Below are 19,353 nucleotides of genomic sequence, written 5' to 3'. Positions count from 1 at the left end.
ATCACAAATAACTTTTTTGGTGACTGGATAACCTCAGGCGAGGAACCAAAAACGGTTTGGGATTAATATATGAGCTGAAATTGAGGTGCTTGGCTAGCAGCTAGTTCGTCCTTATTTTCGCTCTGTACGTTTTGTAGTCTACAAGGACCCTATGTAGAGCCCCTGTCATACATGCTTTAGAATATGCCGTTCTTCACATTGTTCAGAAATGCATACTTAAAATGAGAGATACATAGGTAGTATATCTTCCCCTACCTCAATCCTTTGCATTAATATCCTTCGGGCCACCTTAAACAATTGCTTTATACCGTGTAAATGCCAACTGGAGAGGCGCTTAGTTATCGGAGCCAAAGAAAAGACGCCACACTATACGTAAGTCAGAGTGTGTGACTGTCCATGTTTGGAAGAGTTCTCGTGTGTCTAGGAACCAGTAATTGTTATCTGAAATTCTAAATCCACATTTAGTTTATCGCATAACTCTTCTGTTGATTGTTTTGTGCTAATCTTACCAGGAGAAGGACAGCCTAGAAACCATCGTTTCTTTTTCGGTTTGGTTAATCTAAGGACCACACACCAATTTCAATGTTTTCTTCTTTGTTCTTGTTTCTTCTGCCTGCTGTCTTCTTTCATTTTCTCACTACATATTATTTTTATCTCCTCATAATATTTTGACTCTGTCTTCATCGCTCTTCTGCCTTGGCATCATTCCATTTTTAACACTTTCTTCTTAGAAAGCTCTTTTCCCGTTGTATATTTTTTGCTTGGGTTGTTTCTTTCCAGTCTGTTATTGACTAATTGTCCCGAAGATATTTAAAAATCTCTTTGGTTGACCTGTTGCCGTTCATTCTGTATAAATGTCCATAAAATAGCAGTCGCCTCTTCGGTAGTGTTTCATTTACGTTTACTATGTTGCGATTTACTTCATTATGTTTTAGCGGCTATACCTCTGAATATCTTAACGGAACAAGTATTTTCGAATGACTCTCTTTCTAGAACTTCAATTTTATGTATTTTGTAATTCAATAGTAAACATTCACATGCATAAAGACATTCTGGTCTTACTACTGTGCTGTAGTGCTGTATTTTCAAATTTTTATACACAAACCTTTTGTTGTAAATGTTCCTGGTTATATCATACGCTCTCTATATTTTGAAACTTCTATGCTTTTACTTCAACTGCTGAATGCTTATTGAATGTTCTGAAACTGCTCAGTGCAACTGAACGTGCTGAATGCTTACTTCTTTTTATCATTTCACTGACCTACAGAATTTTTCCTACCAAATACAGCTCAAACTTGTTCTATTCATTTATGGCCCACAATATACAAACACAATGCAATCTGACAGCGAATGATTAGCACAAAAGAATGGCCCTGAATTAGAAGAAATCCTAACAATATCTTACAGTTTTGCATAACTCACTTACCTTAAAGAAAATCTTCATTACACAAACTACAGCAAATACAGCAAGCAGCATCTGCAACCTGCTAAATAAAAATATTCTAATTGCTGTAGGCTCTAGCTACTAATAAGCATGTGGTTAGCAAAGGAAAGATTTTGTTGCAGAGCAAACAACGTATTTAGCAGATTTTACCTTGTTCGTGTGACATACAGTTCCAAAAATTATATTATCATCAATAACTCCATTATCCAAACATTATCAGCTACATCAATCATCATTCTACAATCCATTTCCAACCAACACTAAATCTCTATGGCAGACACACGTCCAGACCGTCCGTTCGCGTTAACATACCTCGCCTCAATCACTGCTGACTATTAACTTGTAACTGCGAGTCCATCCAGCCACAGAGTCTCTTACAGAGGGCGCACAGCGCTGTCAGTGATATTAATGCAGTCTGTAGCGCTAGTAACACACAAACACATAAACAGGCTACTCACATAGCCCCCTTGCTCCTCTCAAAAAATTTTACGAAGTGTTTTGGTATGTGGCCAAGACTAATTTGTTAAAATTTTCTATATTAACAATATCAACTAGATCAGATGCACACAATTAGTAATACACTGTTGATCACTGAAGAAAAAATTCTCCCTGCAGTCCCTAAAGACATTCCTAATCATTCATCAGAAGTCTATGACAGTTTTATGCACAAAGGCAGAGCAGTAAAAAAAAAAAAAAAAAAAAAATGCTCACGTAAGTAGTGGACCACCATGCAGTCTTGAAGAAGTGGTGCTGACCTTCCTACAGAAACACAGTGTTGACTCTTGACATGAAGACATGAAGATTGTTAATGGGCCACAACAGAGCAGACTGACCACCGAGTCAGTCGAGGTCTTGAAGAATATTGGTAGAATTGGTAGGTCACCACAGAAGAGACCCCAGTATTCCTTGTAGAGGTTATGGTAGTAATGGGCCACCAGAGGTGTAGACCCACAGTAGTCCTTTTAGAGATTATGGTAGTAATGGGTCACCAAAGGTGCTGACCCTCTGTGGTCTTTGTAGAGATGGCCAGCAGCCATCCGTTGTGACTGTGCAGGTGCACAGTCACAATCGAAGAGTCTTGAGAATAATGTCGCAAGTTTATGAACCGCCACTTGTGACCAACAGACAAATGTGTGTAGTAAAATGAAACCCTCTTATTTACCTAACTTGGAGAAATGGCGTCAATACAATTACAATTTTACTACATAAGAATACAATTACAATTTAAAAGTATACAAATTCAATTACAAATGTAAAGAAAACGTCATTACAGTAAAGAACATGTAATAATGCAGGCTTTACAAAAAGAACAGAAATAAGCATATATACGAGTAGCACAGGAATTATGACATAAGTAAATAAATGAAAAATGAGAATATCCTTAGATACTTTAACATGACACGTGAATATTGAAAGAAAACATAACCGAATAAATAATGTCTATACATAGATTTGAGTATAACAGTATTCCACATCATAGTGTTGCAGCTTAGTATTATAAAAAGAAAAATTCTACCAAATTTGTTTCATCAGGTAAACACACAGAGATAGGAAGAACACAAACACACAAGGGTACACTTAAAAATAGAGACTAACACAAAAGGAAAGGACAGGATCTGTTTTCAGTGTAATATTTAGTACTGCAAAACTTGTGGTGCGCATTTTATACCTCTGTTTCATTTTATCTTTTCAATAATATCCTTCATGCTGATACCTCTTTAACTTTCGTTGAAAACTACTTCATATCCAACCAAAACTTCATTTAATTCTCGCAGATCTCTTCTTATTTCAATATTTCAACATTTCAACGCTTCTTCCCACAAAAAAATCCTATCCAAGCAGAGCTCATCATTCTTTTCCAAGAAAATCCTACCTAAACCTGTTGTCACTATACCGTACTTTTCTGTTAATTTCCTCTTTCAAAATAATTGTTTCTAATTATACAACACTCTTTGGCCAAACCTTTATGTTATAGCTTCTCAATGCATTTCTTCCTAACACATCACAACTCATTTTCTTATATAGCGTACCGTTAAATCTACTGCGACCAGATACATAAACTAGAGAACGAAGAAATGCGGCAGCACAAAAAAATAAACACAAACAGCAATGACAAAACTGCAAAGTGGCAAAGCAAAGCAGAAGCATATCTAAATTAGCAAAGAAAATGCAACATTACAGCTAATATGAGGCAATATGCAGCAAACAAGAAAAATAAGTGGTAAAACTGGCTTAGCAAAATAATACAACAGAAAATTCAGTAGGACAATGCCTGACAAATAGCAGCAGCTAAAGCAATAACTTATACCTAAACATCACAAAAAGCACAAGCAGAAAAGATATTACAGTGAAGACAGCATTGCAGATAAGGGAAATGTCTAGTCACATCTTAATGCCTATGTCACATCTACGTCTACATCACATCATAACACTAAAGTGATGCATCACAACAACTTATTCTACCAAAAATTTACCAATTCCTCGAGGAGAAAATTATGTATGCAATTGCTGTTATTAGTCCCTTCTCCTTCTTATCGCTCTTTCCTTTCCAAATGCTCTTTTTTGAAAGAATGTGTATCATAAAAATATTATTTAGTGAATCTGTTGACAGAAAGTATTCACATTAGCATATGTATTGAATTTTATTTTATAAAACCAATGCTGAAACATGTCTAGAAACTAGATATCAAATAAAATAAGCAAATATGTACAAAGCAAAGCATAAAAATATTATTCAATAGCACGTGGCATGTCGTAAGTCAGTAAAAATTCTCTCAACTCTCATAGAGACACACCAGTCACAATCTGGTATGTAAACAGGAGAATATTTCTCATTAATTCATTACATTTCAATAAGTAGCACAAAGTACAAACTTAAAGTGTAATCATATAATTCCATGTAATAGTGTGTCATGCTTGTGGTGTGTTCTGCAAATAAGTGTCAATAGCGATTCAACAGCCTCTCGTTTCTACAGCTGTTCGAGTGCTTGTGGAAGTGTGGTAAGCTTAAAAGCAGCTAAAGCGACATCATTAAAGTTGACAGGCAACACAACAATCTGTTTTAGCAGGCAGATAGTGCACAACCGGACGCAGCAGAGCATTACGTCAAGGTCACATGCACTCTTTACCAAATTATTTATGACAACAGTTTCCTCTACAATGACAGTCCGATACAAGTAAAAAAATTTCACAGGTTGAAAAATTACAGGAGAAGTGTTTAGAAACGAAATCTCATCAATGACAGTGTCAAAAAAACTTTCCGTTGGCATTCTGATACTCTCATTCATATATATACTCACATCTCATAACTCTTAAAGTACAATTCATGGTATCCAACATTCTTTTCCACAAACTACAGTCCCTAACCCTACTCGTTATTCATATACATATACGTCGGTACTTCTTCAATATTTCGTCATAATAAACACATAGTACAATCACATTCTTCATATCATCGTAACCATATCGCAACATCATAATACGAGTACACAATGTCTTTGTAAAAATATCATCATAACACAACAATCGAATCTCAAAATCGTCGTAGCATCTTCCCAATAATCTCAAAACCTTAAAAAGAAATGCTCTTTTCTCGTTTCAGTAGTGTCATCTACCTCAAACATACTTCAAAAATCATGATCCCATACAAAATACATAACTCAAAGCAGCGCAATAACAGAATGGTTCTGGAAATATATGTGAACAGTTCACAAAAATGCTGACAAAGTACAATTTCCTAAAAGCTTCTTCTCTTAAATGACCAGATAGCTGTGTAATTCTGTAGTAGAGAAATATGGTACTGATGTGTAAAATTGGATAAGCAAATACCATATTAGCTAGTGCTCCTTGCACTTGCCACAAACATAGCACACAAAGTAGGCATACCCCCAGAGGGGGAATGTAATTATATCCCAGATGCTACAGATTACAACTGAAGAATGAAATTATCACCGAAAACCTTCTCTGTATCATTTTAGTTCAAACATGTTTCTAAAAATGTTCCTAGTACAAAAGGTAATCACTCAAATACGTGTCACGTAACGCTAAACATTTCTTCTTGTTGTAAGGTAATTTCTGCCACCGCTTAACGCTAAAAATGTGACAAGTCTCGTAGTTATCGTCATTCATAAGCCATGTTCTCCAAAAATGAATGTACCGGTACTTACTTTGTCATATACAAAAGTAAAGTGCTATGCGTACAGATGTCGTATTTATTACTTTCATTGCCGTGGCCTTGAGAGTATTATACTATAATGTATTGTTGTGTAACGAAAATAATTGTTTTATTGTAGTTACGCCACAAAAGTCATTACCAAAACAAGTTTTACTTTCCAGAAGAATGTAGAAAAACTGTGCTGACATAAAACAGATACAGCGTAAAAGCAATAATGAAAATTGCGTCAGTCGTAAGTAGCGTCGTAGTATACTCGCGTAGCTGTCAAACAAACCAATTACTGTATCATCTGCGACCTCTCAGAAAGTACTTTAAATAACAACATGTTTCTTTTCAAGTAAACCAAAATGTTGCAATAGAACCTCATTAGCAGTATATGTTCCAAGAGTGAGAACATTATAATCGTGACGTAATCGTACAACTAACAAGCAAAAAATGTACACGCAGGAAGACTTGTCGTCTGTTCTCTATAAAAGTGAACTCGTAAAATTACTGTTTTAATTGATAGTCATAGCAGCTACGTCGTAAGTTTCATAGGTACGTTTTCTGGATGCCTGTAGTGTGAGTCATTGTCTATTAGCTCTTTGCTGTCGCGCGTCGTTACTGGGATTTTGAGATCTAATTTCTATAATTTCAGCTTGACGAGAGGGCCCTGACCTTTCTGAATCACGCCAGTTATGATTAAATTCTGGTTTGTTGTCATAATTATAGCGTCTGTCGTCATATCGGTAATTTCTGAAATTTCTTTCTTGTCGATAATATCGTGGAGAATCTCTCCCAGAATCGTAATTACGAGGTGGGCTGTTGCGTCTGAAGTCATTTTGTCTCCTTTGATAATAACTGTTCTGGTTTCCATATTGTCTGTTTCTACGGCTATCTCTATCATAGTCATTGCTACGGAAATGTCATCTTTCTCTATAACTATTATTATTCTGCCAATGGTTGTCATACGGGTGTGTGTGTTTTGATCACAATTTTCATTATAAGAGTAAAAAATGGTTCAAATGGCTCTGAGCACTATGGGACTTAACATCTGAGGTCATCAGTCCCCTAGAACTTAGAACTACTTAAACCTAACTAACCTAAGGAAAACACACACATCCATGCCCGAGGCAGGATTCGAACCTGCGATCGTAGTGGTTGCGCGGCTCCAGACTGAAGCGCCACCCCGGTCGGCATTTTAAGAGTAGCCTTGTCGTGTCCGGTGATTATTTCTGTCATCAAGGAATGGTGATGAACGTGACCTGTAATAGTTGTCGTTTTCTTGTTTTCGCATCATTCGATTGTCAGTGTTCATTTCCAGTTCTTGCAAAAGTCCCTGGGAAGCTTCAATGTCATCTTTAAAACGGCCTGCCAAAATAAAATGTCTTAAATGTTCAGGCAACTTAACTAACCAAATACGGATAAGTTCCGAGGGACTGTACGGGTCTGACAAATACTGATTTTTGTAAAACATAACTTCAAAATATTTTACAGGGCTGGAAAATTCAGACTGTTTCAAATGTTTCATCATTATAATGCTGTGTTTTTCTCGATCTTGAGTAGCCTGAGACCAATATGCAGAAAGGAAGGCATGATAAAAGTCTCCTTCACTGTGACACTAGCGAATAACCGATCTCATTCTAACAGCTGGTTCACTTTCTAGATAGCCACACAAATTCTAATCTGTGCTCTAATGACCAATTAGGAGGAAAACAATGAGAAAATTGATGAAGCCAAGCTTGTGGATGTATGTCATTATTGGAATTCTTGAATGTTTTAGATTTACGCGTTGCGATGAAGAGCTTATCGTCAAAGTCTTCTTGTCGGCGAGTCGCAAATTGGACATTCTTACGTCGTGTTGGCGGTTCCATCTCAATATTCGGTTCACCCTGCCCACTCCTTTCAAAAACTCCGAAATACCCTGTGTTATTACTTTGTGAATTTTCCACACTTCTAAATCCCTCTTCCCATGTCGGAGCGCGAGTATCCTCTGAAATATTTAATGCTTGTATCACCTCTGCCAATTGCTCTTGTACTTCCTGTATTTCTCTTTTGTGTTGCGTATTAATTTGATTCTGACTTTGTTCAAATTTCCTAATTTCCTTGTACTCCTCTGTATCAGTAAGTGCTACCGGTCTTGTGCCATTCAAATCATCCTCCGCCTACGTAGATAAATTTGTTAATTGATCCGAAAGTTCCGCAACTTTTTCCGATAATACGCTAATTTTCTCCGTGTGTTTCTTTCACCCACGTTTTACAGTGTCCATTTGTGTCGTAATCGTATCTACTGTGTCCTTTAAGTTTTCCTGAGTTTTTACAAGTTACGGGACCGTGTCGGTAGATGCAAACCAAGTCAATTTTAGCCTGCAAGGTGACGTGATTTTCGTACAGGTTTTTTATGGTTGCTTCATGATTTTGTAATGCTTTTTCAGGTCGCGGAAAAATAGGCTGTAAACCACAAATTTGTGTTTTTACGTCATCAGAAATCTTATGATATTTTGAAAAGCAATGATTGTGTCTTGACTGAGAAAAGTGTAATGATGCAAAACCTGAATTTACTGTATTTGCAAGATTAGGTTCTGTTATTTCGCATTCCCGAGGCGAACAGTTACCGACCGATCGACAATACTTCCCTGTTCACTAATTGTTTCACTGTCTACACCGTTATTTACTGCCTGGTCCATGTGCCTATGCACAGTTACCAACTTACTGTCTTTAACATCTGTCAGTTCGATGCTAGGTGGTGCTGGCAATTTAGGCTCGTCGTCACTGTCATTTCTCAATTTACTTTCAGCCTAGTGTTACGCTTGTCACATGCTATGTTTATGACATTTCGCACGATAGCGCAGAAAAAAAGAATTTCAAAAGGAAAAATATCAGAAGACCCACTAAAATAGCACTGAAAATAAAGGCTCGTTTACGCTGGGGCAGCATCTTGCAACATTCTGGCATGCTACGGAAATGTGACGAGCGTCGTCTTGTAGTATGCTACAAAAGGCAACACTTGCGGCATATGTTGCATGCGGCAGGTTAATTTATATTAAACCAACAGAATTTGTGCCACAATGAGTCGGTCTTGCAGAAGAATGGGTGATGAAGTGATTGCGGCGGCAGCTTACTTGGTCATCGCACATGCCGCTATCAATGGAAATGAAAATAAGAGGAAAAGGAAACGATGGTTGAAGAGAAGAATATTCAAAGAAGGTCCACGAACGGGTATACTAGGAGATATAGTGTGGGGCGGCGGATGAGTTTGTAAAAATAAACTAATTGCTGGATAAACACTTGCAAGTTGAATCAGTTTCTGGCTTTTAGAATGTTGTTAATGCTGTCTTTCGCCGTTCTCAACACTGGCTCTCTATTTACTTTTTTGGCACCCAGAAAGTGATTTAAGAAAACATGGAACCAGTAATTAGAGATCCTAGTGCCCACTTTATCTGAGATTGTTATTATAGCTGCAGTTTATAGCTCTGAGGAATTAGGAGATTGTCCGGGATTTCTAATCAAAAACGGTTTTCCAAAATAGTTGAGTATATTCTGAAATTCACTGATAAAAAACACAAGTATCCCTACAACCTAACTAACAGAGCAGTTCAGAGTCTAACGCGCTGATGCAACTATAAATGTCCGAATTAAATGTTAAAAAGAATGCTCGCCATAATTTGATGAAAATATTTCATCAAACGCCACGCTAAATATTTGGTAGAATGTCTGTCCCGCGACGGCACGTGAAAATACGACAATACGCAAACTGAAGCTAGATAATGAAAATCATTCCAGAATTAACACTTCCCATAAAATGTTTTCATGGTTCCGCGTATCTCTAGTAACTTAATACGGCACCCGAGGCTGTTTGTAGCAGTGACACTGATGCGACGCGGCTCCCGACACAGATGGCGTGTTATTCAGCGTCTGGAGAGAACTGGGGCCTCTTTTCCTCGCGCAGCGTCCTTATATATAAACCCGCGGTGCGGACGGCGAAGGGAACGCCTGATCTTTTCGGCTCTCTCGACTAGCCGCTGGGCTAGTAACGCACCACTTCAAGTTACATAATAATTTATAGCTTCTTTGGCTGATGGCCGATGAAGCTCTTAATTTAAATGTGCATTCAGCACGCAGGTAAGTATTGATAATAAAATTTTGATGTGGCTAAGTTAAATATTTTGGGCGAGAGAATTAATTAAATTACACTGAACGCAGTAGATGAGCTCTGAACTGGCCCTTTTGAGATCCGCTATCGCTATAATTTTATAGGTATTCAAAAGAAACTTTTCACATCTTCATAGTCATAGCGGACCTCCAACCTATTTACATCTAAACATCCTAGCCTTATGTACTAGCCTACTTAATCTATCTTGCTTCCTTCAGTTTTGAGACGAAAACCAGAAAATCATGAATTTCCACTAAAGTCTTAATTTGTGAAATCCAAAGTACTGTTTTTATTAAATCATTATGAAAGATGAATCTAAATATAAATTTTGAAGTCTCTAGCTCTTTTCTGTTGCGCCAATGATTTTTTTAGAAAAACGTCCAAATTTCGAAAATGACTTAAGTTATCGAACTGATATTTAACACACATTAGTTTAGTATTATATTTGACATGCTAGAAAAGTTTTAGGTCATTTGCTTGATTTTAAAGGTATTGCGCAACATTTATGACGTCAGAGCTAGTTACAGCAGACTGGCTGGCACACAATGGAAACTGATGTGAATTTACTACAGCGTGAGTAGGCTGCTTCCCTACAATAGCAATAGATACCAATTGCCAAGACAATATTTCACCAAGAATTCGACTGGCCATCGCATTGCGTTTTTTAGCCACTGGGGATTCGTACAAGTCACTAATGTATTTATTCAGAGTATCATATTCCGCTATTTATTTTTATTTTTATTTATTTATGCATTTATTTTACCTGGCAAGATTTCCCTCATAGTGCCAGAAATATGTGAAACTATTTCATCAGTGTTGAAGAATTACGTAAAGTAAGTACGCAAGTTCAATACTCACATTATTTAAATGATTTTTTATTTTCATTTTTAAGTAAGTTATAATCAAAATTAAATATTTGGTATAAAGTATTTCACTTATTTTTTAAATTGCAAAAATTTATGGAGCTCTGCTGATGTACCTGGTACTTTAATGAATTCTTCACTCTCAACAATATCATTCTCAACGTATATAATTTCGCAGTTAGCTTCTGGGCAGCTTATTTCTGCACTGTTTTCCGATATGACAACGGGTAATGATTTGATGCTGGAAGTTCGCTTCTCATATTCCCCCAAAGCTGCTTTGAATAGCACATTTCCAATGATGTGCTTCACATACGGTTGTGTAGTTCGAGGAAATATTCTCATCTCATTGGCGATGAACCCTCCGTACACACTCCATTCATCTGTTAACAGTTTTTAAAATCTGGTAAGCTTCCTCAACTCGAGCATCTCTATCCATTTCGTGAGCTGTTCTTTTTTTAGGTTTAGTAATTCTTTTTCTCTGTGTTTCCTCATGAGATGCAGTTGGTGTTTGAGGCACATTGTCGTCAAAAGGCTGATTTGCATCTTCATCTTTTGCTTCTGTGTCCTCAGTGTCGTCGTTCTGAAAAAATATGCAAATTAATGATATTTTACTTTTCAGATTCCAAAGGACACTGAAGACTGGAAGAATGTTGCCAGAAATTTCTAAGTGAAGTGGAACTTCCCTCACTGTGTAGGAGCCATAGATGGCAAACATGTGCCAATACTGGAAGTGAATATATTGACTGCAAAAAGCAGTTAGCATCTTCCTTATGGCCATTGCAGACGCAAATTACTCTTTCAGTAAGTATATGTCGATTTTCAGGGCCGCATATCAGATGGAGGAGTTTTTAAGAACACTTCGTTTCATAAAGCGTTAATGGAAAATAAATAAAACATTCCTCCCCCAGAATCTCTTCCAGGAAGAGAAAATTTGACACCATATGTTTTAGTAGCGGACGAGGCATTTCCATCGACCACAAATATAATGAAACCGTATTCTGGCCAGCTACCAAGGTCACAGGAAAGAATATTTAATTACCAACTTTCTCGCGCACGACGAATTGTGGAAAACGCTTTCGGAACAATATCCTCTGTTTTTCGAGTGTTTAAGAAGTCATTGTTACCCAAAGTTGAGAACGCTGAAATAGTTACAAAAACTTGCATGTATCTCCATAATTTTTAAGACAAAGTTCAACATCCAGAATAATTTATTCACCTCCAAATAGTTTGGATACAGAAGACGTAGACAATGGTGTAATTACTCTTGGAGAATGGAGAGAAGCTACTCGCAACTATACAGGCTTAACGAATTTATCGAAAGTACCTCGAAGACCTTCCTGTGATGCACAGGCAGTACGAGAGGAATTCAAAGAATATTTTATGACTCCACATGGAAAGGTTGAATGGAAAGAGTGATACTAATAATATTATCATCCTACATCAACGTATATTAATTATGATCGTACTACAATGTGTATTCATTTATGTAAATAAATAGAATTATCTAGATGAACAGATATTTTTTAGTTACTTTGTTCCTACGAACTTGTTTTTGTGGTCCACTGTAGTAAAATGTATTTTGAAACTACTGTTTACATTTATCGATTACATACTTATTCGAAAGCGTTTGGTAGAAGGTACCATATGCAGTCTACTCATAACAACAACCTTGAAAAAATGGGACTTTCTAAGAACAGAATAAAATTTCCTTTTTTACAAATATACTTATTCATAATTTTGTTGCCATGGATTGGTATACTACAGCACTCACAGTTAAGAATTATGAATAGTTATTGAAATCGTAATACTTACAATTGAGCTGTCCATTCCTGCACGTGGTTCCGTCACATCTAAGATGAATTTTAATGATTCATATGCGAACCATTTTCTTTCCGTATTACCCGCAGCGCCGCTTTCTTATTCGTCACACGCGTGTGTTCGCGATGAAACGCACTTCTCAGATTTTTTATCTTGCTCACAGCGTGCTCATCGATTTCATATTTCGAAGCGAGATTTCTTTTAATGTCTCTTTTCACTACATTATTTTTACAATTACCGTCACGTACGTCCCACAGAAAAGGAGCTTGTCTGTAGTCCTCCATGGATGCTAAATACTTCTAGTTCGACCACTCCACATTCTCGAATTTACCGCTGTCGCACAGAAAATGTCGCACACGAGTCCACTCACCTCGTGAGTCAGCTGCGGTGCATTGCAGCAGCTTGTGATATGACGCGCAATGTTATACATGCCGCAAAAATCAAGCGACAACTTGTGTCATGTAGCATGCGGGGCTGTAGCATGCGACAAAATGGCTCGGAGCACTATGGGACTCAACTGCTGAGGTCATTAGTCCCCTAGAACTAGTTAAACCTAACTAACCTAAGGACATCACAAACATCCATGCCCGAGGCAGGATTCGAACCTGCGACCGTAGCGGTCTTGCGGTTCCAGACTGCAGCGCCTTTAACCGCACGGCCTCTTCGGCCGGCCATGCGACAACGTTGCAAGATATTACACCAGCGTAAATGAGGCTTTATATATAGATAATTAGTTGCAAAAGCGACTGCGAGATACTTGGTGCAAATCCACATGCATGCCACAACTGCTTTGCCCATTACAATATAGTACAACAATAAGAAACTACAACTACAAAGGAAATTCCGTATACAATTGCGCGTTAGCAGTAAACAATAACTAATTTCTCATCATGCACTAACTATTCAAACTACAAGAAAACCAGAAGATTCCAGTGAAGTTTCCTCGGCTGAGGGTCGACAGGTGAAACTTCTATGCTTTTACTTAAACTGCTGAATGCTTACTTAATGTCCTGAAACTGTTGAGTGCAACTGAACGTACTGAATGTTCATGTGATGTATGCCACACATTAAGCTACTTGGTTAATAAACTTTCCATACCGGTAGTGGTATTTTCACAGAGAGACTTAAACATATAGTTATCTTGCCGCTTCAGAGAAAATGATTTAGAATGCGTCTAGCGAAGATTCACGTAAAGCCATTCATGTAAATTGTCAGGATGTTGTCATATATTCATGAATTAAGCAAGTATAACAAATTTTATTCTGAATACATTTCTAATAAACCACAAGGAACTTTTGGGTTCCATTTGGATGCTGATCGGTCACACCTGGGACCAAGTTCCCAGTTACTTGTTACAATTAAGAGTAATTTTCGAAGGGGAAACAGTTTTGCACACCCCACACCCTTCTCCTACATCATGTGGTGTTAACTGTTTCTCTCCTTTTTTATTGTTTACGGCAACACTTTCCGCAATACTGTACATATTTTCACCAGCAGAACATTTACGATAATATGAGTGTTGCATGTACTGTATGTACCCTTCTGTAACTGTCTCCTTTTGTGAGTGAGTTGGAGCTTGGAAGATACTCAATGTAGAAGTAAAATTTTGATTTCGTGTTCTGTGCAGTGATTAATTTTGAAGCAAGAAGCAGTTGAAAAGAGGAATGTGGTTGATAGTCATGCACAAATGAGCAACTTAATAAAACAATCTGAGTAGCTGATAGATTCTTACAAATACAAAATGCTTTTATACTTACAGATCACATTTCCCAAGCACATACTCAAATACAGTGGCATTCAGTACTCCGTCAATACCGTCAAAACGTATGATCGTGTTTTCTCGGGATGTGACTGATAATCCGTCATTTATGTGGACGTTAGAGACACGCTCCCGCTGGCCAGAATACAGAGGATGTCGATTAATTTGGTACGGCGTCCCGTGTTCACTCTTTCAATCTGCGTTGTGCGCGCAGAAGTGTTTGATGCATTGCAACTGAACAAATCTTCCCTGCTGATATCGATGAATACTCTGTTATGCCCGAAATGAGCGCTTTGTTCTGTTGTCTAAACAAGCTTTAATCCTCTCATCTTTATGTCGTTAAATGATTAACTGATCGCCCTGTGCTTGCGAAAGAGAGACAGAGAGTTGTGTAGACACGTTAACACACACTCAAACACACACATACACACGCGCACACACGCACGCACGCACAGTGAGAGAGGTGAGAGGGAAGGAGAGAGGGAGAGCGAGGAAAGTGGGTATGGCAGGAAAAACCAGACAGTAGGACTTATGAATTATAGGTGTGGCCCATTCTATGTCATACATTTAACCGAAGTTGGCTCTACATAACGACGTATAGAGTTTCTTTAAACTAAGTGAATGTTGCTCAATCTCCTCAATGTTGTATCAAAAACTGCCATCGTCCAAAAAACAGCATAGTTCGTTACAAAATTGGCGGCTACCGTAGATAAACACGTATTTTCGAAAAACAAGAAGGGGAAAGTATCTTCATTGGTATGTAAAAGGATGCTCGCAACTACTAAAACCTCATCTATTTCCAGACTGCATTATTCAGCTGATATTTTCAAAAAGTATTTGCAACTGCTACATTCATTATCGTTATCTTCATCATCCATTATCCACATCCACTGTCGGATAAAAGTCATGTGCTCTCCTTCAAGCTTGGTTTTCAGCTACACACACACACACACACACACACATACACAGTGCAGAAGATTCAGAAATGATAAATCACCGGTTTGCTTTGCCTTTCGCTCCCAGTATTTTACCCCTGCCACCTTCAGAATTTGAAAGAGAGTATTCCATTCAACATTGTCAAAGCTTTCTCTAAGTCTACAAATGCTAGAACCGTAGGTTTGCCTTTCCTTCAACTATTTTCTAAAATAAGTCGTAGGGTCAGTATTGCCTCACGTGTTCCAACATTTCTACGGAATCCAAACTGATCTTCCTCGAGTTCGGCTTCCACCAGTTTTTCCATTCGTCTGTAAAGAATTCGTGTTAGTATTTTGCAGCCGGAGCTTATTAAACTGATAGTTCACATTTGTCAACACCTGTTTTCATTGGGATTGGAATTATTATATTCTTCTTGAAGTATGAGGATATTTAGCCTGTCTCACACATCTGGCTCACCAGATAGTAGAGTTTTGTCAGGGCTGGCTCTCCCAAGGCTATCAGTAGTTCTTATCGGATGTCTACTCCCAGGGACTTGTTTCGACTTAGGCCTTTCAATGCTCTGTCAAATTCTTCACGCAGTATCGTATCTCCCATTTCATCTACATCCTCTTCCATTTACATATTATTGTCCTCAAGTACATCGCCCTTGTGTAGACCCTCTATATACTCCTTCCACCTTTCTGCTTTCCCTTCTTTGCTTAGAACTGGGTTTCCATCTGAGCGCTTGATATTCATTATTTCTTCTGTTATCCAAGGATTTCTTTTAGCCCTCGTCTTTTTATCTACTTGATTCTCTGCTGCCTTCACTATTTCATCTCTCAAAGCTTCCATTCTTCATCTGCTGTATTACTTTCCCCCATTCTTGTCAGTGGTTCCCTAATGCTCTCCCTGAAACTCTCTACAACCTCTGGCTCTGTCAGTTTATCCAGGTCCCATCTCCTTTTGCTGTTTCTTCAGTTTTAATCTACAGTTCATAACCAACAGATTGTGGTCAGAGTCCACATCTGCCCCTGGAAACATCTTACAATTTAAAACCTAGTACCTAAATATGTCTTCCCATTATATAATCTAGCCAAAACCTTCCAGTAACTCCAGGTTTCTTCCATGTATACCACTTTCTTTCAGGATTGTTGAACCAAATATGAGCTATGATTAAGTTATGCTCTGTGCAAAATTCTACCAGGCGGCTTCCTCTTTCATTCCTTATCCCCATTCCATATTCACCTACTACGTTCCCTTCTCTTCCTTTTCCTACTATCGAGTTTCAGTCACCCATGATTATTAAATTTTCGTCTCCCTTCACTATCCGAATAATTTCTTTTATCTCATTATACATTTCATCAATCTCTTCGTCATCTGCGGAGCTAGTTGGCGTATAAACTTGTACTACTGTGATAGGCGTGGGCTTCTTATCTTGGCCACAATAATGCGTTCACTATGCTGTTTGTAGTAGCTTGCGCGCATTCCTATTTTTTATTCATTGTTAAACCTGCTCGTGCATTACCCCTATTTGATTTTGTATTTATAACCCTGTATTCACCTGACCAGAAGTCTTGTTCATTCTGATACCCAACTTCACTAATTCCCTCTGTATCTAATTTTAACCTATCGGTCTCCCTTTTAAAATTTTCTAACCTACCTGGACGATTACGTGTTCTGACATTCCAAGCTCCGGCCCGTAGAACACCAGTTTACTTTCTCCTGATAACAACACACACCTGAGTAGTCCCCGCCCGGAGATCCGAATGGGGGACTATTTTACCTTCAGAATATTTTACCCAAGAGCACGCCATCATCATTTAACTACACAGTAAAGCTGCATGCCCTCGGGAAAAATTACGGATATAGTTTCCCCTTCCTTTCAGCCGTTCGCAGTACCAGCGCAGCAAGGCCGTTTTGGTTAGTGTTACAAGGCCAGATCAATCATCCAGACTGTTGCCCCTGCAACTGCTGAAAAGGCTGCTGCCCCTTTTCAGGAACAACACGTTTGTCTGACCTCTCAACAGATACCCCTCCGTTGTTGTTGCACCTACGGTACGGCTATCTGTATCGCTGAGCCTCCCCGCCAACGGCAAGGTCCATGGTTCATGGGAGGGGGGTGGTCGCAATGTCTATACAACTCTGAAATACCTGACATTAATATGCGTCTACTATTCGGCAGAAACGTGAAATAATATTTTTTCGTGGTTTATAGCTTATCACTTTAGATAAATGCGAAAATCGTACTCCAAAAAATTAACGCAACGTTCTTTCCTTATACTTTTCCAGTCACACTGATTTGGTCTTTTATGATCAGTTTGTTGACCTTCAGATATACATGACGACATCGCAGCCCGAAGAAAGAGATAGATGAAGTAAACGAGGACATTCAACGAGTGATTTAGTGCGTAAATAGCGGAGGTAGCAGAAGAAAGTGTTACTTGATAGTATCGACTTGGTACTAGGATCTCCGGACGGGGACTACTCAAGAGGACGTCGTTATCAGGAGAAAGAAAACTGGCATTCTACGGATCGGAGCGTGGAATGTCAGATCCCTTAATAGGGCAGGTAGGTTAGAAAATTTAAAAAGGGAAACGGATAGGTTAAAGTTAGATATAGTGGGAATAAGTGAAGTTCGGTGGCAGGAGGAACAAGACTTTTGGTCAGGTGAATACAGGGTTATAAATACAAAATCAAATAGGGGTAATACAGGAGTAGGTTTAATATGAATAAAAAAAAAATAGGAGTGCGGGTAAGCTACTACAAACACCATAGTGAACGCATTATTGAGGCCAAGATAGACACGAAGCCCACACTTACTACAGTAGTACAAGTTTATATGCCAACTAGCTCTGCAGATGATGAAGAAGTAAATGCAATGTATGATGAGATAAAAGAAATTATTCAGTTAGTGAAGGGAGATGAATATTTAATAGTTATGGGTGACTGGAATTTGACAGCAGGAAAAGGAAGAGAAGGAAACGTAGTAGGTGAATATGGATTGGGGCTAAGAAATGAAAGAGGAAGCCCCTGGTAGAATTTTGCACAGAGCATAACTTAATCATAGCTAACACTTGGTTGAAGAATCATGAAAGAAGGTTGTGTACATGGAAGAACCCTAGAGATACTAAAAGGTTTCAGATAGATTATATAATGGTAAGACAGAGATTTTGGAACAAGATTTTAAATTGTAAGACATTTCCAGGGGCAGATGTGGACTCTGACCACAATCTATTGGTTATGAACTGTAGATTAAAAATGAAGGAACTGCAAAAGGGTGGGAATTTAAGGAGATGGGACCTGGATAAACCACCGAGCGAGGTGGCGCAGTGGTTACACACTGGACTCGCATTCGGAAGGACGACGGTTCAATCCCGCGTCCGGCCATCCTGATTTAGGTTTTCCGTGATCTCCCTAAATCACTCCAGGCAAATGCCGGGATGGTTCCTCTGAAAGGGCACGGCAGACTTCCTTCCCCATCCTTCCCTAATCCGACGAGACCGATGACCACACTGTCTGGTCTCCTTCCCCAAACCAACCAACCTGGATAAACTGAAAGAACAAGAGGTTGTACGGAGTATCAGGGAGAGCATAAGGGAACAATTGACAGGAATGGCGGAAAGAAATACAGTAGAAGAATGGGTAGCTTTGAGGAATGATATAGTGAAGGCAGCAGAGAATCAAGTAGGTAAAAAGACGAGGGCTAATAGAAATCCTTGGATAACAGAAGAGATACTGAATTTAATTGATGAAAGGAGAAAATAAAAAATGCAGCAAGTGAAGCAGGCAAAAAAGAACACAAACGTCTCAAAAATGAGATCGACAGGAAATGCAAAATGGGTAAGCAGGGATGGCTAGAGGACAAACGTAAGGATGTAGAGGTTTATCTCATGAGGGGTAAGATAGATACTGCCTACAGGAAAATTAAAGAGACCTTTGGACAAAAGAGACCACTTGCATGAATATCAAGAGCTCAGATGGAAACTCAGTTCTAAGCAAAGAAGGGAAAGCAGAAAGGTGGAAGGAGTATATAGAGGGTCTATACAGGGGCGATTTTCTTGAGGACAGTATTATGGAAATGGAAGAGGAGGTAGATGAAGATGAAAGGGCAGATATGGTAATGTATGAAGAATTTGATAAAGCACTGAAAGACGCAAGTCGAAACAAGGCCCCGGGAGTAGACAACATTCCATTAGAACTACTGACAGCCTTGGGAGAGCCAGTCCTGACAAAACTCTACCATCTGGT

The sequence above is a fragment of the Schistocerca americana genome, chromosome 3 (assembly GCF_021461395.2).
Source record: "Schistocerca americana isolate TAMUIC-IGC-003095 chromosome 3, iqSchAmer2.1, whole genome shotgun sequence".
In the NCBI taxonomy this organism is placed as follows: domain Eukaryota; kingdom Metazoa; phylum Arthropoda; class Insecta; order Orthoptera; family Acrididae; genus Schistocerca; species Schistocerca americana.
The sequence above is the reverse complement of the archived record's forward strand: the minus strand, read 5'-3'. Positions refer to the sequence as shown.